We start from the raw sequence: 22,210 nt of genomic DNA on the forward strand, positions 1-22,210 counted from the left end.
GTGAGATGAACCGTGATAGCTTAGTGTTCAGTGTGTGTTCCCACGTGCTGGGAGAGAGGTGAGCTTTGATATAGAGCAAGAGCACCTATAATTAAGTCAAGATAATGCACTGCCATCTCATGTGCATCGATCCGCTGCCTGCTAATGTCCCATGGTGACATGACTTGTTAGACTTATTAAGTGCACACCTACAACCACAGCATGAGCTTATTAGATAAGAGAGCATCCATCCAGTCTGCACACTTAGCTGCTTCTTCCGTCACTGAACGCAGCAGACGGTGAAGATGGTTTAATGAAGACAGGAAAACCAAGATTTTTCCCCTGTGGAGTCTGAGTGTCTGAGTGTAACAGGAAAATGTCAACCTGTGTTTTAATTAATGCCCTGCAAAAAGAGAAATTGGTTTCATTTTAATTCCTGGATTAAAATGAGTGCACCCTAAGTGGCTGCGGTGCACTTTTTAAAGCTGATAGTAGCAGAGTGCAGTTTATAATTGAACAGTTAAGGCAAGATGGAGCCAAGCTTTGGATAAACTTTACTTCATTTATGACTTTTCTTGAAACCAATTAAACTTTCCCTCCTCAGAAATTCTAATTATGACAAATGGAGACTCAGACGGAGGCTAGTGAACGTATCTGAAAAAATCTTTAAAGAGGGGTAGTGTGATTTTTTTATGTAGTCATTACACAGTTCTTCCGGTGACCTTGTTGTAGCTTTAAATTATTTGCAAAGAAACAAAAAAAAGTTATATTTCTCACTCTGTTTTTTAAACCCTTATTTCAACCCCTGTCTGAAATGTTTGTTGTACCTGCTGTCTCTTTAAGGTGTACAATCCCCCTTCCCTTTGATTGGCCAGCCCTCTGTAAAGCAGATAGAGGAATTTCTACAACATATGAATTTGTAGGGGTTTGAAAATCTGCGCGTATTTAGTGTAAACATCCAGCATTGTTACTTTATATCAAACATAAGAAGCAGAATACCCCCTCTTTAAACAATAGGGGTTTGATGTGGAAAGATCTAGGCTGATGTTATGTTTCATAGAGAAGAGGAAGAGGAGTATGGTGGAGAAGAAGACAGGAACTGTTATGGAAAACTGTTTTGAGCACTCAGCAGCCTCAGGAGTCAATTTCATCTTCAGTTTCTTTTCTCACGCTTTCATGCTAAGCTAGCTTTGGATCAAACAGACTGCGACTCTGCCTGCCCCTGGCTCACCCTTCAGCCTGCTCATCCCTCTTCACACACACTTACACTTACACACACTCTTCACTCCCATGCTCTGATACTTTCACAACAGGTTCATGACTCAGTTATCATACCTTTGTGGCCTTTTTGCCAGCTACACAACAAAACCTGAGCAGAAACACAAACTTGACGACCATGCAGAGAAGGTTTGCGTTTCTGAAATGAGGTACATCAGATTCAGAGCAGAGCGAGGGTTCAAACGATCAGGGATGTATGTTTGTTTGAACATGTGACTTTATGGCTGTGTGTGGGTTTTTTTCATGCAGGCGTTGTACTCCTCTTTGTGTGTGTGTGTGTGTGTGTGTGTGTGTGTGTGTGTGTGTGTGTGTGTGTGTGTGTGTGCTGTATCTTTTACATGTAGGCTGTAAATGGAACATAATCAGTATTGTATTCTCTTCCTGCATCGCCTGAAACGATAATGTAGGAGTGAGTGTTATTCAAACGCCAGCCTGCAGTCCATCCCCTGACCATCACGCTCAGGGAGAAGGGTGTGTGTGTGTGTGTGTGTGTGTGTGTGTGTGTGTGTGTGTGTGTGTGTGTGTGTGTGTGTGTGTGTGTGTGTGTGTGTGTGTGTGTGTGTGTGTGTGTGAGTGTGTGAGTGTGAGTGAGCGAAAAGAGACTGAGTTCACTAACTCACTGAGCTTGTGAGTGTGAATAATGATCAATACTTTGACCTTTGTTGTTGCAACTTGAAGGTTAGCCGGTGCACCCAAGGGAGTCAGTGTTTAACAGCCTGCATCAAAACTTAAACAGCACTTGCCTGCATGTCGGTGCTCAGCTCTGTTTGCTGTGCGTGTGTGTGTGCTGTGTGTGTGTGTGTGTGTGTGTGTGTGTGTGTGCAGGCTGCGGGGTGAATTGTAATACTCTGAAGATTCTTCACTTCTGTTTTCCTGAAAACAAAAAGAGATGAAGGGGAAGAGGATCCAAAAAGACCAACAGGCTGAGACCTCTGATCAAACTGAACCTGAAACAGATTTAAAACCAAATAAAAAGGAGCGACTAATTCATGACAGCCAGACTTTATAGGTCCATGCTTATGCTTCAGGAGTTGTTACAAGATAATAGAGGTGATCATGCAGCAAGGATACAGAAAAAGCGCAAGACAAGAAAAAATGCTGAGGCAGCAATGTGACTCACCACTAAAAGACGACAGTCTCAGAAATTTATTGTTGGAACAAGATCGAGGTTTCAATAAAGCCGGGCTGTCAGCCAGAGCAACATTTCCATGCAAGTGGCTTCCCAACTTCCCTGAACCACTAACTCTTTAGTCGATGCACCAACTGTACGTGCAGCCTGTTCCACTCTTTCTAGTGTGAAAAAATTTCCAGTGAATGTCAGGAAAGTTCTCCGAAAATTTGCATGGGGATTTCGGGCCGGGAATATTGGGAATTTTCTCGGTTTTGTTGCAATCGTCTTTAATTTATTTTCTAAAATTCCTGGGAAATTTAGAAAATTTGGGGGTTTCTTTCCCTTGTTATTAACTTTTTTCATAACAAAAATGTCAGCCTATAACAAACCAAAATGTTTAATATTTACACATGTATATGACCAGGTATATGCACTTAATATAAATCCCTGAAATTTCTTGTTAAAGATGCAATGATGAAGATCTATTTTAATTGGACTGCCTCGCTACCTTCTGGCCTCAAGTGTCATGCACACTGTCGTGAAGATGTAACTTTTAACAACGCATAATTCTGTATCCCTACTTTTGTTTTTAAAAAATTTGTTGTAAGTAAAAAAGTGCTAAGACGCATTAAATCATAACCGAGTCTTTCAAACTTTAAATGTTGTAGTATTTAAATATTTCAGAAACTGCAAAAACCTCTGAATTAGCATCAAAAGAAGGAGGAGCAGAAGAAATTTTCGACTCAGACTGATTCCTTCTGAGCCCTCGTCTCTCTCCAGTTTATCATTCAGGAGCAGCTTCTCTGTCTTCTCTGCCTGCATCAAAAGCAGCCTGCTGGAGTTAGGAAACACACTCATCAGGTCACGCACACTTTCACATCTTGCACAAATCACACAACACACACTCAAACCGACGGGCACACGCGTCCACAGAGGGATGGGGCTGTAGTAGTTGTTGAACCAGGGCCTGCCAGTGAAGCCTCTTGACGGGGAATCAAGGGTGACAGACGAGGCAGGTGAGGAGGGGTGTGGGGGAGGGAGGAATGGGGAGAGAGACACAGAGAAAGACAGGGGGAGTAATAAGGAGAGGCAAGTGATGCTGAAGAGGGGAGAGAAAGAGTGGAGAGGTGGGGTGAAAGAGAAAATACGGCATGACTGATTTCCTCTCGCTCAGAGCTGAGATGTGTAATTCAACTGCAGTGATGACGGCTTGATTAAGAAAGATGACTTCAGACCCGATCCACCTTCAGAGTCTGGTCTAAATATTACGGATGCATGGCCATAAGACCCACGTGGAGGCTAGACTGCGTAGCTTAAAAATTGATCTTTTAGTCCCGTAGTGCGTCCATAGGTTATAAAAAATTGGATGTAGTCTTGCTCGGTCGCCAAAAAAACTGCTCCCTCTGGTGTCTGGCTGCAGTGTAGATCAAAAACTTTGTCTCTTTGGTCATTCCAGATTGGCTGTGGTCAAACTTTAAAAAATTAATATACTAAGTAGAAATGTTTCTCACATCGGATTGTTGTGGTGATTCGAATATATCATTTGGCTGCCTTGTATTCAAGTTCTGTTTTTTTCTGAAAGGTATTGTTTCCAGTAGTTATAAGAGGTCAAAACAGAGGTTTGAAGTCACGTTTAACGATGATTGACAGCTGCCGTTCTCGTGTATTTTTTTCGGGGATTGTAAAATATGTCAGGTGGTAGAGTCGAGAAGTGATTAGACTCTTGAAAGAAAAAAAAAGTTATAATTTTTGTCACCTGGCTCCACTTAGATCCTCCCAGAATCCCTCACAGTCTTTAATGCACAGACTCTGGCTACACAACATCGGCTGCACCTGTGACGGTGGGTATTTTGGCTTCAAAACCGTATATAGAGTCTATGAGTGCGTCACAGTGAATGACAACCAAAGCCAGGACGTAATCGTGGCCTCTCGACAGATGTTAAGCAGGTCTGGTTTTTCTTTCTGTCTTATGCAATGTGCTGTAATTAGAGCACAGAGTGTTCTGCATGCTCACCAGGCGTTTACCTCCAGCTGTGAGAAAGAAGAAGCGTCAAAGGCTGCAGTTCCCGGAGTGTCCACTGGAGGCTGGCTGCAGAAGCACCAGAAACCACAGTCACACACCCCTTCCCACTCCTCCCTTCTCTTGTTTTTGGTCAAGGTTACACATGGAGCTCTTTCTTTCTTTCATTCATTCCTTCCTTCCTTAAAGCTGAGTGACGTCGTCTCTCCATTTCATCACACTCTGTGATGGCTTTTTCGTATCTCTCATTGCATCATCGCACCACTCTCTATTCAGGTGAGATGATATCAGACCCTGCGCTCTAACAGGCAGGTGTCTCTCTGCATGCAAAGTAGCTGCTGGAAGCTTCTGAGAAGACTTCACTGAAACAAGATGAAAGAAACTCAGACGTGACGGCCATCAACTCTCATCATTGAGGCCTCATGGTGAATTCTTGCTTATATTGAGAGGAGGTTTGTTCACACATACCTCTCTGCTGTAACTTTAAATTTGACTTTTTCTCTCACAGAGATAATTCTCAAATTCAAGGCAGAGTAAAGGAATCAATCTGAAGAGAAACTTTGTGCAGAGACTCTTCAGATGACGGTGATTACACACTGCGTCAGTCTGTCTCTGCCAGCTACACCATTTGAGAGATGCTTCACAGGCTCAGTGAGTTTAGGTGTGTCCTTGGATCTAACTTTTATCCATTTAATGCCAGAATGATTTTAAAGCACCTCCTGAGTAGTGTGCTGATATCATAGATTGGGACGTGATCCAGGCTGGGCAGCTCACACTCAGGCTGTGCTGGCTGCTGATGCAAATGTATTCGTTGTCTTCTTCCAGTTACAGTTTGGCTTCATCCTCTGCTCCAGTTTCTGCTTTGTTTTCCCTGTTTTTCTTTTGTAATTTAATTTCCCTCATTTGTCTCTGTGGCTCCTCTCCATCCTCTTGAAGCTGCAGAGACAATGTGTCCCTGCAACCCAAATTAACATCCTCATCTATCTCGCTGCCTCTGCATCCATCTCCTCCCTCTCATTTGGCCGTCTTTCCCCGAGCCTCTCTGCTTTTCTTTTACTAAAGCTTAATCAAAATTTGATCCTTCAATTTTCTCATAGCAACGCGCATCTCTGTGGCAACATCGTGCTCCCCTCTGGGCACATTTTGCAACCATTCTGTCAGCCCTCGAATCCTTTCTCTCCTTTTATTCCCGTCTTCATTCCTGCATTCCCTCCTCGCTGTGGTAGCATCATTTGACCGGAGCACACTGGCTCTTATAACTCCAGGTGTGGTGCATTCAATTATATAACCCCAAGAGCACCACACACACAGATACACAGATGCACACACACTTAGTTTCCCACATGACCAACAGGGGACATTGCAGCTACATGAATAAGTCCCTGAGTCAGGCGGTGGTGTTTCCACATACAGAACTCGCCTCCATAAGTTGTAAACATTTACTCTCATAAACACACACTCACACCCAGAAACACAAACACACTGCTGTGAAAACTAATGTGTGTTTTATCTTTGAGTCCACTCTTCCTCCTGCCAAGCCATTATCACTTCCTCCCCCTCCTCCTCTTCTTTCTCGCCTCCTCTTTTCTCTTTCCAAACAGGTTAATTCATCTCGCCGGTTAAACAGACAGCAGCATCGATAGTTTTCAAGCCTGCACGATCATAATTCTGCCTCTCAGCTCAATGAGGTGTACAAATGTCTGTTATAACTCCAGAGGAAGCAGTGAGAGCGTCTCTGAATAAATCATCTTTTAGGGTAAAAAGTCAGAGACCTCCTCCATTAATTACTTTTTGCACGAGTGTTTGCGAGGAGCAGACTTAAGGCACAGATTCACGCAGTTTCTGCATCTATCAAGAAATGAGAATAGCTCCATTGTCGGGGATTTCAATAATGCAAAGTAGATTTTGTATTACAGGGAGAGAAGCCAAACAATGCAGGCGTAAAATTAAATCTAATGTCTCATTGATGCAGTTTTCACTCTGCTAAACAATAGTGCTTTTGTCAAGTTAATACGGCGTCATTTAATGGATTTATTTGGATAAAGTTGGCTTTTTTTTGACGAAACAAGTTTAATTAGATAAAGTTTCAATGAGAGAAGAAAACAAGAACACGCTTCAAGATGTGTCATCTGATGAGACATGTTTTCAGCCTTCTTCAGTGTGAGGAGGGAGCTGCTGTTTGAGGTTTCATTTTGACCTTCACCTGCACAAGAAATCATCCATGCTTTCTCTACTTTCACCCTCTGATTTTCAAGTGACGGTTCAGTTTTCGATGTACTTTAGTGTCTTAAAAGAGCAGCAGGTTCATTGTGCGTGTGTGTGTGTGCGTGTGTGTGTGTCTTCCTGGCTGAAGTGCTGCAGTCTTCGTCACGCCCGGTCGGCTCACAGCGCAGTGATGTAAGGGTTTTGTCCTCGACTGCTTTTAAGACTTCAGTTTGGCCAGGCATTGTTTAAGACGAAACACTCAATCACGCAGACAGACGTCGATCGTAACGTGTATGTTTGTGTGTGGATGTGTGTGAGTGTGTGTGTATGTGTGTGTTTGTTGGTGTTGCACTCAGGGCCAAGCAAGCAGCAAACAGCTTGAGCCGTGAGTAAATGGGGTCAAAGAGAGTCATTAGTCACATGTCTGAACACCTCTTCAGGCTGATGGTCTGCATACACAAACACAGTTTGTACAAACGTCTCTCGGGTTATTCTTCAGACCTGGTCTCTGCCTCTCTCATATCCTGTCCCGTTTCCTCTAACGCTGTCACTCCTTCTTGCTCTCTGCCAGTCGGCCATCGCGGCGGACCTGTTTGAGTGAAGTGTTGACAGAGTTTATCCTCCATCCAGCTGACAAAGCGATGGATCCCAGGGGGTGATTGGCAGACAGGCCCGTTTGAGCAGATTTTAATAAGAGCTGATGGACTCCAAGGTCTGACTCACTTCATACTTTGGATGGTGGAAAGTACCTTTTAACTCTTGGTGACAGTAGGGCTGGGACAGTATGCTATTCTCGCAATTCGAGTCAATTACAATTTTTGGGGTACCAATTGGATTTAAATTGTGATTCTTTGAAATTTATGATTTTTGCAATTTTTAGTTTGCTTTTTAACACCAGGCCATGTGAAAAAGTGAAATGATGATGATAACATCTACAGACTAAATCAAGGGCCATATTTTCCCATAAAATGCACATCATGTGAGTCAGAGAGAAACATTTCACCCTCTGCTGGAGAAAAGTGGTAATATTTTTCCAATTCAGCTTCTAAACAAAGACTGAAATGAAGAATTTGAATTTTTAAAAAAAAGTGTTTTTTTTTTTTTTTTTTTTTTTAACAAAGAATCCCGATTTTGATATTGTCAAACAAAAAAATTCAGATGTATCAATTTTCGATTTTTCCTTCCACCCCTATCCATAGACTGTAAAAAAAATGGACATCATCTTGCTCGGCTCAAAGTGAGGTCGCCACAAAATCTGCTCCCCCTGGTGACTGGCTGCAGTAAAGGTAAAAAAAAAATCCGTCTCTCCTGCCATTCCAGATGGGCTGTGGTCAAACTTTAAAAAATGAATATGCCTCATAGAAATGTTTCTTACGTCCGATTGTTGTGGTGGCTTGAAGAAATCATTCGGCTGTCTTGTATTCGAGTCCTTTTTTTCCTGAAAAGTTTTGTTTTCATTAGATATACGAGGTTAAAATGAGGCTTTACGTCATATTTAATGATGATTGACAGCTGCTGTTTTCATGTATTTATTTCAGGGATTGTAAATATGTTGGGAGGTAGAGTCAAAAAGTGTTTAGACTCTCGAAAGAAAAAAGCAAACCACTCAGATTCTTCCAGAATCCCTCATCGTCTCTACTGCGCAGACCCTGGCTGCACAATTGCTTCAATGGCGGTGCCTTTGACGAGGTATTTTAGCTTCAAAACCGTACAATAAATGGCAGAGTCACGCTGTCCACTCTATATACAGTCTATGCCCCTACCCTACAGTGGCCTAAATGCTGCACTTGAGCTTAAAACATGTTGTATTAAAACAAATCACCTCTGGCTTCAATCACTGAGGTTGGAAAAAAACTATCAGTAGCAGAGATTTCATCACGTTTGATCTGTTTACCTGATAAAAAAAAAAAAATTCAGAGTAAGGTTAGGCGTGGATTCTTGAGAGATCACTAACTCTTGTTGCCCTTTATCTCAAAGCAAAGCTTCGTCAGATGTGCCCTGTCTGAAGTGTACTCCGTGACTTGTTTGTTGTATTATCTTACAACAAAAAGTCAAAGCTCCACTGATCAATAGTTTTGATCTGAACATGGAGTCTAATGACTCAGTGTGATGTGAAAGGGTCTCCTGTGCAGTGATCTCACTGCAGCAGCTAACGAGGTGAAGTTCTCAGAATCACGGTTACCGGGGAACAAACAATGAAGCACATCTTCATCATATCTGAAGCACACCCTCTGTTATCACTGTTTTACCTTTCATCCTTCATCTTTTGTCCCTGCATCTCCCTGTTCATTCATCTTCATTCATCTCTGCAGATTGCGTCCCTTTCATTTCATCTCTTTGTCTTTTTCATCAGCTTCACTCTACATTGTTTCCTTCCTTTTGGGAGGAAAGAATTCACTCCTGTTTCCCATTCTCCTCTGGCCTGACGCGTTATAGGCTACCCAAATAAAGAAGGGAAACACAATTTGTATTCTAGACCACGTCTGTGATGCGGGAGGAAAGAGAGAGGAGCAGGGAGGAGGAGGAGGAGGGGAGGGGGGCGATGAAGAAAAAAGAGGCAGTGAGGAGAGAGGAGGAAAGTCACAGTTGGACGACTCGGTAAATTCACTGGACGTAAAGTCGTGTGTCTGGGGACATTTGCCTACATTGTCCACAGATTTGTTTCCACAAAGGGAAGGAGGTTTAACCTTGAGTCCACCAGGCTGAGTCCATGTCAGAGAAGGTGCAACACGCCATTGTCCACGCGTAATGTCAGAGTAATGATTCTCCTGCTACTGCTAATGAGACAATCATCTCACAGAGGATCCTCCGTACATCTCATTCAGTGGTTTGTTTGTTGACACATGGCTCCTCTGGTGGTTGTTTGGAGGTTTCTAATTATAGCCTCTCAGTGGATTTTGACAATTGGATAATGATGCGTTTAGTGGAGATAACGGTTGCACTGGACGGACATCCACGCATCACAGCTCCACTCATACATGTCTGTGAGTGCTGGTGGCTTAATATGTGAACATGCATCAGATGTGTACTCAACTCAGTGAGCATGAGTGTTGGATACGTAACAACGGCCCAAGACAGGACGACTGGAGTTAACGAGATACCACATAAATCCCAGTGCTCTTTAAAACAGCAGAGGCTAACTGCCGTTGTACTTGGGTAAAGAACTAAAATTGTTCATTTTTTGATTCTTTATTCTCTCCCTCTTGTGCCCCTCTAGTAGCTTTACATGATTTATAGCTCAGAAAATCCCCATTTTTCTCACACTGGTGTTTTAGAAAACCTTAAAAAAGAGAAAAAAGAAAACTCTTTAGCCTCTTTGTTTTGGCTGCTGTTTCTTTAAGACTCCCTGCTTTACAAACCCCCTTCTTTCTGATTGGCAGGCTCTCTGGAAGTTCTGTCAGCAAGAAGCTATAGGTAGACCTTAGTGTTTGAGGCCCGCCCCTGCAACAGAACATAAATGGGTTAAGACTAGGGATGGATATTGATCACGGATTCCTGTTTAGAATGAGAAATGGTTAAATCCATCGACACCATCAGCCTTTATGCTTAACGATTCCTTTCTTGATTCTCTACATTACGCTGGAGCGGCGGTACCCTATGAGGACGTCACATGACGTGCCACATGTCAGTCACGCTCATCGATCAGCAGCAGAGTTTCCTGGACATAAGTGGGGAGATTGTAGCAATGTAAAGCTTGGCTTCACTTCACCAAAAGGATGCTAACAAAAAAAAGTCCAAACTGTGCAACACTCATAGACTGTATGAAACATGGATGTAGTTTCCCCAACTTCACCCGTCTGTTTCTTAAACAGAAAAATGAAGCACATCACGTATAACGGCCATATTGGTAGTGGCAGGGGCTTTGTGTTCAACTATAGGGTGCCTGTCGGTCACATGACCTGAGCTGTGCCTCTGATTGGGCGAGCTCGTGATCTTAATATCTTGCCCAGTTCGAAAAAAAATTAACCCCCCCATACTGAGTGTGCAGATAGTAGAAAAAGCAACTCAGACAGGAGATGTTTTTTGAACCAGGCGGTAAATAGGTTAATTTCTGCTTTGAAAACTGCTTTTTTTGGCTTGATGTGTATGTGACTCCTGGTATTTCCAGATCCAGGTGGTGCAAGAGTCGCAACACTATAAACATGTGAAAACATTTATGACACACTGCGCTAATTACAAGGGTGTCATGTCTTATTTATTCACTCATAAACTCAATAAAATGCTGTTTATACAGAAAACCTGCAACCACAGGAGGAATTGATAAGCAGAATCAATAATGGCATTTGTATCAATAAAATCTTATTACCCATCCCTAGTTATGATGCCCTTGTCATTTCAATCCTCATAAAGATCTCTTAAAGATCTTGTGCTGTTTTTAGATCTTGAATAGTTTAAAGATGTAGTCAAGGATTCATACAACATTTAAGCATGTAGCAGTTTGCAAATCTGCACACATGTAGTATAAAAATCCACCATTGGTTTACAACACAGGGACACAGAATATCCCCTCTTTTAAGTCTTTACACTTTCAATGCAGGGAAGAAGCTTCTTAATTCACTGTTTAAGGAGGCAAACTACTCTCCAAAGCTTGAATGAAAACTCAATGGCTAATGCTCTGGTAGAAACTGTGAAATAAATTGCCATTAACCTGCATCATGTAGTATCTTCTTATAGCTGAAGTTTTCCTATCCTATTGTGTCATGAGCTGACTGAATGGTCCATCCCTGTGTATGTATGTGTCTGTGTGCACGCGTTTGCCAGCCCTCCACAGTATCTGCGCTCTGCCTTGTGTCTCTCTGACCCCAGCAGTGATGCCTCAGCAGCAGTAGCTCACACCCTCTTGTCAGTAACAGCAACTCCTGCAGATCTTGGAGGGGGAAAAAAGCCAACTTGACCTTGCACCATAAAACCCCGACCAGTTACAGCAGTCTGAGCACACAATACTCCCGCTCAGAGCAAGGCATGTAAAATTCACCCACTCTTCGGCCCTCTCAGCCTCTCATGTTCACGCTCACACTCAGTCCATGCATGCTCCAGTGCTCCAGAGCCGTGGACCTGCCTCAGGCCTGTTTGCTCAGGCCAGTGTTCTTACAGAGCTGGAGAAAGAGAGCAGGATGGAGTATGGGAGGAAGCGTGCAGAAGCCTGAGGATGGGATGTGCACATTCATATAAAGGACAGAAATGTGCAGTCATTCATAAAGCTGCTGAAGACAGAGACAGTGTAAGAGAGTTATGGCTGCAGGGGAGGAAATGAATGGACACACACTCACACAAAGTCTGCACACTTCTCAAAGAGAAACATCTGAACATTTGATGAAAATGTAAAACACAGTCAGCAGCAGGGAAGTCTACAGACTAAAACTCCTGCATCTTAACCTAAGCATGACTCTGAACTGAAAGCAACATGCTCCGAACTTTGTTGCAAGTGTTTCTTCTGCTGCTTTCATCTATACCGCCTCATATCAGTGATAGGAATCTAAATGAAACATCAAAGTGAGAGTCGCCCCTTGAAATGTATTTTCCCGCCTTAAGCCCACAAAGGAAAGTAACTTCAATCATTTTTATCGTATTCAAACGAGTTATGGAGCCTATTGCCTCCATATTGATCAGAGAGATTCAAATAAATGCCTCTTGTGAGATGTGCTGACCTGAAAGTTGATCTCTCTACTTCTTGAAACTCTTTTCACTGTAATTTTACACATTTGAATCAATCAGTTTATTCTACTGTTGCATTCTTGGTAATGCAGTTTTTTATTGTACATCCTGCATGAGTTAATGTAGATAAAGCAGTGTAAATCAGTGACAGGATTCCTGCCTGAGCACTTTCTAACCTGCACTCTCCTCAGAGCAGGAGGAAGGAGTAAGACAGGAAGTTTCTCTGTTAAAACATTAGCTTGTGGTTCAGGTCAGTTCCAGGTCAGGCTGAACATTTTTAAATCTTGCTGGTCTGAATGAATCGGGGTTCTTTCAGAATGATTGCTCCCTTTCTCTGCTGAGATCTGTCTGCCGAGAAACTTTACAGTGAATCGGGAGATGAAAAAAAAAAAGAAGAAGCAGAGATTGAGGCGGAGCGTGTGGGTGATGGGATAAGGATTGTGGATTAAATTAAATGTAGAGTCAGGGAATTGGAAATGAAGGTCAGACTAAAGGGGAGGACTATAAGAGGAAGCAGATAGATGGAGGGAAAACTTCTCTGCAGCAGAGCTGCTCTTTGTTCCTCAGGGCTGGGATGGGGATCAGGATGTATTACATTCAAGGATGACTGATGGATATTGTTCACAATGAACGCTGCTCTGCGAGGCTACACATTTCCCCTCGCCTCGTCTCGGCTGCTGAAGTGAGCCGTCGATCACTTCATGGGTTCATAATGCGATTCCACCTGACCATCGACAGTCCAAAGCTCCTCATTAGCTGGAGCCCTGTTTAGATAACTGTTCTGTGCAGACAGGGCACCATGAGCTGTTAACATGCTTTTTCCATTTCCTGCTTTCTCTCCTGAGTTGTGCTTTGAGCTTCTATTACTTTGTATAATATGGCTCTGAAAATATTAGATTTGCAGCAGGGACAGGTGAAGAATTTAAAGTGGTGCCCCAGTTTGGGGACATGTTTCATTATTTGAGAAAGAACACAAAGGAAAAAAAAAAAGAGCCTGAAGTTACTCAGTCTTCTGTAGACCCTAAAAACCAAAGAAACTTGTTACATGTAAATGAGAAGTGCCATCTCAGGATGATTTGTGCATATTTTAAGGGAACCTGATGATTGTGAAATCAGCTGGACGAAACCTTGATGTGAAACCAACCCTTGATTTGTTTAATAATGTGAATTGTAATGGATATTACACAACCAAACCAGAAGTGTGTTTACATTTGTAGACCCAGGAAATATGTTACCTTGGGATCAATGCTGTTCACTACGTGAGCCTATATATACCTGGCCTTTGTTCTCCAAAGATGAAGGCTGTAAGTGGCTTTCATAATTAGGTCACATCATCATCCTCTTTAATTTTTCCCTTCTAAAAAAAAAAGCCCAAGCACTAAAATAAGAAAAGTCTCAATCCGTTTTTGCTCGCTCTCCGTCCCATCTGACCGCCAGCTTGTTAATGATCTCATTAAAGAGGTCGTGAGTTGTCTAATTGGAAGTGGGCTGACTCCTGTTGCACTGCGCTGACCTCTGTGACAGCCTAAAGTTAGAGTGGACTTTTTCACCTGGCTAAAAATATTCAAACTTCAACATCAACGCTGTCCTTAAAAAAGGCGACCAACCCCTTCAAATAGCTCCAACAACCTTTGGACCCAAAGTTCTCCCTCAAGAAAAGATGTGGAGGAACATTTGAGGAAAGTTAAGTCGCTAATTAGTGTGCATGACGGGATGTGTGAAGGAAGCTGCAGCGAGAAAAAAACCTCAAAGAAGAGGGAGCCAAATGAGCTGCAACACCTTTTAATCAAAGCAATCTGAAGAGAATAACACCTGAGATTTTACCTTTCTGTTTGTGCACAACACCTTCGCACGAGCTCACCATCTCGAGATGTGTGCTCACCAGCTATCCATCACTTATTCAATCATTAGCTTCACTTCAAAAACACACAAGTAAATAGACGTTGTTTCATGCTTATAATTACTCATCAGCTCTGTTGGCTCTATTTCAGCGCTGGTGCCACCCACACAAACAATGCTACACCACACACACACACACACACACGTCACACACGTCACACACACACATACAAACGGTAATAAGCCCCAGACCGGCAGCATCAGGCACGCTTTTCACTGATCATCCAGCACCCTCCAGATGCCGCCTGCTTCACACAAACATCTGTCCTTGACCTTGGCGATTAAGAGCCATCATGGCTGCCTCAAAGGAGCCTGTTGGCCAATCACAACCTTCTGTTTACACACATTAAGATGTCAGGGGCTTCTTTAAGGTGTGTAATAGAGTTGTGTTTGGGTGGCTGGCACCATTTAAATCAAGCCCTGCATGGACAATGAGCCAGTTTGTGTCAGTTTATCATGAGTTTCATTTGCAGGCAGCCTGATATCAGCTCAAAAGTTTTCTAATTGTCACATAATTTACTTCTTATCTTGGACATTTTATCATTCAGTTAATTTTATGTAACATGTTATTCATGTTTAATTCCTAATGTGAGTTAAATGGCAAAAGTGTGTGATATTAGCGAGAGCGGTGCAGTAATGATAACACACTGATAATTATAATCCAGTCACCTCAGCAATAAAACAAAAAACCCTCCTTCAGTCTTTTTTTTTTATCAGAACCTGTTTTAATTAATGTCTACTAACGAGAGCCCAGAACACAAGGTTAATCGTACCATCCGTGACAAAATCATCACAAGTGCAAATTGTCTCAGAGCAACTTCTGTGACGTAGACGGGAGCTGTGTTTTTAATTATGCAGACAACCTCTTAAGTGATGGAGAAACCACGGCAATGAGCAGACCATATGCTCTGCAGTCACAACTTATCTAACAGCTACAAATCAGAGCACAGGTGGTGAGGGATGAGGAGGAAAATTACGGGACAAAGATTAACGCTGACGGCTGATCTGGACAATGGCGGGATAAAGCAAAGCAGAGGAATGAAGAGGAAGGTGATGTAAATTAGTGAAGAAGTTTGAGGTCAGTAAGAAAACTGAGAACTACAGAAATAACAGGTGCAACTTTCCGCCCAATGACCCTTTCTTTATACTCTCACACAAACAACCACCTCTCCATTATTCCCTCAAAAATGACTTTCCTCATTGGGTTCACTGCACGGGCAGACTTCCATCACACTCACATTCACAATCCAGTAGAAAGGCAAAGCAGTCTGCATAATAACGCCAAAAAAGTAGCAGACTTAACTTTAAGCCCTTATATGTTTGGGTCAATTTTGGCGCCCCCTGTGGTCTAAAAGATACTTTGCAGATCTTTTTTTGTACATATAAAAGTAGTGTTTTCTGATGAAATATCTCATCCTGTTTTCCCTTAATGTCACGGTCACACCCAAAAATTGCAGCGTTAGCATACACAAACACTTTGAAAGTTTTGTATTTGCTAGCTTAATTTATGTAAATAATTTGCTATATGCAAGTACCCTCTATGTTAAGAGGTGGGGCCGGTTGCGAGCAAAACCTTAGCTGGAATCAAGTGGTAGACAACACTTTTTAGAACTGCTTCCATATAAACAGGTAGAGTCACAGAATTCAGGATGCAAAGACTCATTCAGCCAGTTAGCAAGTTAGCATGATTCTGCCCTGGAGATTCACGGTTTTCCTTTACAGCAGCCCTATTACACAGATTCTGTTTATAAACACAGTTTAAATAACCTTCAAAGACACTATTTTGGTCTGTGATGATTTTACCATTTCAGATTGTGTTTTAATAGACAGTAGAGTTGAGGTAGCACGCCTCATTTAAGCTAATCATTAAGTATGAAGACAATTTAGCATAGTCCCCTGAATAAACCATTGATCCAAGCCTGTGCTGGATCATTTACTCCATAATAGTGCAGTGGTAAACACAAAAGAATACTCATTTCCCCTGATGCTCAAAGGCAAGAGGAAACACAACTGACTAAACCCATCACAAAATACCAAACCATTACTGAGTATCAAAGCACATGATGCTGTTTAATGCTTCTCGTTGTATTTTTGACTTGAGTGTTTGAATCGTGAGTCTGTTTTTCCTTCCCCAAACAGTGGATTTCTCATTTTGTTTTTCAGTTTTTAGATGAAGATGTCCATTGAGTCCAGCAGATGTGTTGGCATCGGTGTTGGCGGGCTGCCTCTGAACAAAACACAACATGGGTAAACAAAAGTGGATAATGTGTCGGCGTGGAGAGGAATGTGTTTGGATCTATGAAGTGTGACGGCACAACAGAGACACACACATCCAAACTGGAGGGCCAGAAGAGCCACCTCAAACCAGCACTCAGAGGCACTTTACATCCCTCCTGTTAAATACCAACAAGTATTTAGTAAGTACTTTAATATCTTGTTCAAATATCCCCGTGATTTGCACACCAGGCTGATTTTTTCGTCCCTGGTTCCTGCAAAAACACTTCAGCATCCCCACAGCACAGCTCCACACACTATCAACTCCTCCTCTATCTCCCTCCCCTTTGTCCTTCTCACGTTTACTCCTCCTGTCTGTCCTCCTTCCTGTCTTCCCTCCCCGGCACATGCAGATACACATATCCAATTGTCTCCTTGCCACACACACACAGACACACACAAACGTTTCCTCCCCCTCGCTATGAGGTCTCGTCCCCGAAGAGCATTCAATCACACCTGAGTATTTCACACTCCACAGAGCCCCTTGCTCATTAAAGCGCTGAAATCCCATGAAATCAGGAAAAGATATGCTACCATGCATCACGGCTGACTTTTATATCTAATGGAAAAGTGGTGATAAAGTTTATGGGGACATGTTATGTGAGGTTTTAAAAGTTGAAATGGGGAGCACGGGGCAGCAGAATAGGTCGAGAGAGGTGTGTTGATGGTTTCATAAAAGCTGTAATGGAATGAGTTTATTCTGACAATAATGGCTACTTACATCTGTGCCTCACTCTAAAGTGAGGCTAGCTAGAAAACCTGCTCTTCTCTATGCTCTCTTTGTCTTCTGAAGTCTGTAAGATGGGTAACCCTCTTTCCAAATCATTTCTTCAACAGACCCATCTCTTTTTTTACACTCTGCCTATCCTTAGCATTTATGCTGTTTCTTGATTTGCAGATGATCTACAGTTATATCTTCTAGTCAGCTCTACTTGCATAATGATGTTTTGTGTACACTGTATGCAGATGATACACAGTTATATTGTCACTGAAATCAAACCAACTCTTGCAGCTGGGTTTCCCTTTGGGAATGCTTCAAGGTTTACTGTATACACTCCATTAATGGTCAGTATTTATTCCATGCATATGCGGACAATAAACTATGTACTGTTGCTGACCAACAGGACAGCTGTGGGGGTTTTAAAGGGTTTAATGAGGGGGAGATTGACATGACTACATTTTCCTCAAGCAGCCTTACATGCTGCCTTATGCCTCAAAAAACAAAGTAGTCCTCGAGACATTCGGGACTATTTTCATTCATTTGGGGGGAACACTGAACGGGCACCAAATACAAAGTTTCTCAACTATACAAACATTTTGAGCAGCACACATTGGAACACACTCAAACACTAAAAGACTAACATGAAAAGTGCCAAATCACCCTTGAGACACCCTCTTAATGATGAACACTGGGGGTGAGGCCTTGGAGAGCAGTTTCGTTTCACAGGACAGCTCTACTTGCATATCAAGATCTTGAACAACCCACTTTAACTTTGGAGCCACAACCTTTGTCCCTCTTCACCCCTAACTCAACCCTTAAGGCTGATTTATGCTTGACACATCCACAAGTCCACAGGGTCCGACTTCATGTGGACGAATGACGTCTTTGCACCTACGCCCCCTTGCGCGGTCCCTTTCACGTGGGAAATTTCTGCTCCGCACACACTCTAAAATTTCTAACCTGCCTGACAGAGCAGCGCGGATAAAATGGCGTAAGAATGGGATTTCCTAGTAGTCAAGTGCAGAAATACAGGCATCTGTATGACTCTTCACACAGAGATCACCATGAAAACCGGGTGGTAAATAATTTATGGCGTAAAATTGTGGCCACTCACGGCAGAGAAGAGAAATCGGTTAAAAAAACCTGGGAAAATCTCTGGGATATATATGTCATGTTGTAAGCATAGGCAAACTTCGTCAACTCTTCTTTAGTACTCTGGTAGACATACGTTTGTGATACAACGCCCCCTACAGTTCAGGAATGGGCACCAACGGACGCTGCGCAGAGGTTAAAAAGCATAAGAGCCTCCCCCATTCTCTAGTGCGAATCTCGTGTGCCTGATTACTGGACATCACGATCGCATGGAAAGCATAACACAGCCTTTACTCACCCCACCTACTTTAGCTCCTATCCATACTGCCCTGTTTGACCCCCCGTTCATCTCACACAACCTTTACCCCTAATTATGCCTCCCTACCTGGACCTTTACTCATCTCTCCTCCATGATCCCCATCTAATCCCTCCCTACCTTGACCTTTACCTATTCCACCCTTCCTTAGCCCATTCTCACCCCATCCTAGTTCACTTCAGCAATCAATGGTGTTGTCTTGTTAGCAAAGTTATACACTTCTGTCTTCTGTAGACCTGCATTTATTCATTGAATATTGATTTTTCCACCTTGCATCCAGTTAATTGAAATTGTTATTATCCATCCTAAAGGCTTTCATTTAATCACCTCCCAGCTTTGACCTTGACCTACAAAGCTCATTTGTACAAGGTCATGTGGTGCAGCCTGGCCCCCTAAGCCTAGATTTAAAATCCAGGGTGACTACTTTCTGCAGCAGCTGAGTCCCATCATTTATTGTATTGATTTCTTAATCTGTCTCATCAAGGTGTGTTATTTACCCCACAAGGTTCTGCTTGGAGTTTAACATCGAAATAAATTGGAACAGGAATTTTTGGTGGAGACATTTATCCACATTTGGATAAAATAGCTCAACACTTAGCCATTTCCACTCACTTTCATTTGGACCTGAGCAGGTAACCTTATCTTTTTCTCACCTTCCGTACCTCTATCTCTCCTCCCTTCCCATCAACTCCCTGCCCTCCAAATCTTGAGCCAAAGCTACTCCCTCCCCTCCTCCTTCCCCAAACAAATGTCACTTTCTAATTGGACAGCATGGGCGAGCCAGGAGAGCATCACAGTTTTGGACAGCTGTTAATCTCGGCGGGTTGCAGCGGGATTGTGACAGTGACAGCGGCAGTCTGGAGCAGCAGTGAAGATGACGCAACGAAGGCGAAAGAGTTTGCACATCTGTGTGCCATTGTGAGAACGGGTCACAGCAATGACAACACAGACTCACAAATTAAAAACGCAGCACTGCGACCCATCACTCTCAGCCTCTACATTCCTGCACCCTGTGATCAACATAATGCACAGACATACACCCTGCAGACTCATTCAAGCCTCAGCATCACCTACACAGGAGCATCATGGGTTTTTCTCCCTCTTTAATCTTTCTTTCTCTGTCTTTTTCTTTCTTTCACACACATACACACAATAAAGTAGAAGCACGCACACAGCGCTCAGGGAACCAATCACCAGCTCCTGTTTTCAGGTCCTGTTTGTGAATGGGATTTTTTACGGGAGAGGAGGAGGAGGAGGTGGTGGAGAAGGAGGAGGAAGGCACCGCTGCATTTGTAAGCATGCAAGCTGCTCTGCCAGAGAAACATTACCACCCCACTCTGTTTTTAAACATCTCTCTCGGTCTCTCCTCTGGCTGCTGTCTGATTCATTTTTTATGTTTGGATTGTTTACTCTTGAGTCCTTATTTCCATTTCGGCTTTCTTTCTACCTCCTTGAACTCTCTCTTACTCTTTTTTGATGCAGCAGACAATTCTGGCTGCTTCATCCCTTCTTTTCCCATGTTTCCCCTCAACTTTCCCGAGACACACCATCACTGTTACACCATCCTCATCCTCGTCCGGTGCAGTTTCTCATCTTTTTCACTCTCCAGTCACGTCACTCTGCAAATACTGCAGAACAGCTGTTTTTCTCTGCTACATCTTTGTGTCTCTTCCTGCTTTTAAAAAGAAGAGGATGCAAGAACATGTCATACACACACACATGCACACACACACTCTGTCATGCAGTGGACTCCTACCTCCAGTGACAGTCTTCGTCCCGAGTGCTTCTGGATCCTCAGAGGTTGAAGGAACAGCGGCGATGCTCGCGAGCTTCTGCCTGCTGAAGAAAAAGTGGAGGATAGGAAAGAGAGAAAGAGACAGAAAGAGGGAGAAAGAGATAAAAGATGAGACAGCAGAGAGAGTGAGAGGTATAGGAGGAGAGAAAGAGAGAAAGTGGACGGGATCAGGCGGGCTGTTCGAAGGAGGAGGAGGAGGAGGCTCTCACTGGCTGGAGGTGAGATGAAGGGGAGAAAGAGAAAGGGAGGGAGAGATAAAGGAAGAGGGAGGGCGCACTGGATTGGGATAGGAGGGGAGTGTGTGATGGTTGAAGGAGGAGGAGGAAGAGGAGGAGGAGGGATTGCAGGGAATAGAGGAAGAGGAAAGTTGGGGAGGCAAAGGAGAGAGGAAGGATGCAGTGAAGGCGATGAAGAAGAAAGAGGAAGAAGGCAGAAAAAAAGAACTATTAGATTTGAAAACCACAACTTTTCTCCAGTACAAGTGTAACCTTTAACAAAAACAGGATCAGAGCTCATGTCAGGCCGTCACACGTTTAGAACAATCAATTTGTTCCTCTGTCCACTGAATCACTGTAATCCCATCTCGCTGTAGAGATGCTGCAATTAACTCTGGAGCAATAACTTAGGATGGAAAAAAAGAGCACAGGAAGCAAGAAAAGATGAGGGGAGGCGAGCTGAGAGAGGAAGCATGAATAAAGTGTCAGACAGGACGTGGAGAGAGGATGAGGATGATGGTGATATACTGAAAATCCACTTGTCTGTCGTCTGCCTTTCAGGCGCTTGAATCAGGGGAACCAGACATGTCAAGTCCAGCATCCCTGAATGCACACACTCGATCATAGATGATAAAACAACATGCCCTCCAGGCAGGGACCAGGACCAGACTCCCTGACTGTGTAGGAGCAGACAGAATACAACAGATGCTAAAATGTGGCTGTAGCGTCTGTCCCAATTTATCATAGCTTTTTTGGGACACAGAGCGGAAAACCTTCTTGCTCACTTTGAAGGTTTTTATGTCTTTTTTTTCTCAGCTTTACTTTGTCTTTGGTTCATTTTTTTCTTTTCTTTTAGTTCACAAAGAGTTACTTAGTTGCTTTGCGTATTAACTCTTAGTGAACATTTTGCCTTTGAGAAATTGTTTGGTTTTGATGTGATTATTTAAATGGTTATTTTGGTCTTTTTGAACCTCCGAGTCATTACTGGTGTGTTGTCTGTGCTCATTTTCCATCAGATGTCAGTCATCTTTGTGGTCACATTTTAAAGGTCCCATATAATGCAAAAATTACTTTATTAAGTCTTTTAGTGAAATTTGTTGGTCTTTGGCTTTCCTCCTAGCCCACGATATGAGATATTTTAATGACAAAACCTGTACTTAGAAGTGCTTGTGAATGTAAATTCCTGACCTAAAAATAGCTGTTTGGATTGTGGGGATTTGCCGACATCATCGATTCCCTTTTTTGACCAATCGGGAGCAAGACTGAACTGATTGGTCCACTGGAGCAGATACCCCCAAACCCCCTCCCCGTTGCTGCTCCAGCAGTCATCACTGCCATCACTGCTTTGTTTTTGGCTGTAAACAGCCACATAGTTCCATGCACAAGCTTCCCATCTCAGAAGAAGACAAGACTACGTGGCTAGAGTTCATTTATCAAGGAAATGTGCCAGCTACACTCAGTAAAACTGCGCATGTGTGTGCTAGTCACTTCACGGCCGACTGCTTTTCCAACTTTGGACAGTACAACAGAGGGCTATCGAATAGACTGGTCCTGAGTCCAGGCCCATTACCAACCATCCGCCAACAAACCTCAGACCCTGAAAATGTGAGTATTTTAAATGCTGTGTGCTGTGGAGCAGACGTAAGAGCT

The 22,210-nt window shown here is 43.0% G+C and overlaps 2 protein-coding genes across 2 annotated transcripts in view; one reads left to right on the top strand and one right to left on the bottom strand.

Annotated features, from left to right (window-relative positions):
• LOC141809789 (parvalbumin alpha-like) overlaps positions 1-20,562 on the bottom strand; it is a 38,685-nt gene extending 18,123 nt beyond the window's left edge. Inside the window, exon 1 of the mRNA XM_074696979.1 lies at positions 20,307-20,562. The gene's annotated coding sequence lies outside the window, so the exon portion shown is untranslated. The remainder of the gene's footprint in view (positions 1-20,306) is intronic.
• The window catches only part of csf2rb (colony stimulating factor 2 receptor subunit beta), a 53,956-nt gene that overhangs the window by 15,604 nt on the left and 16,142 nt on the right, over positions 1-22,210 (top strand). The window contains exon 2 of the mRNA XM_074696978.1: positions 16,311-16,564. The gene's annotated coding sequence lies outside the window, so the exon portion shown is untranslated. The remainder of the gene's footprint in view (positions 1-16,310; positions 16,565-22,210) is intronic.

This window comes from Halichoeres trimaculatus, unplaced genomic scaffold (assembly GCF_033239565.1).
Source record: "Halichoeres trimaculatus isolate MK-OKI-2021-1 unplaced genomic scaffold, fHalTri1.1 fHalTri1_scaffold_20, whole genome shotgun sequence".
Lineage (NCBI taxonomy): Eukaryota > Metazoa > Chordata > Actinopteri > Labriformes > Labridae > Halichoeres > Halichoeres trimaculatus.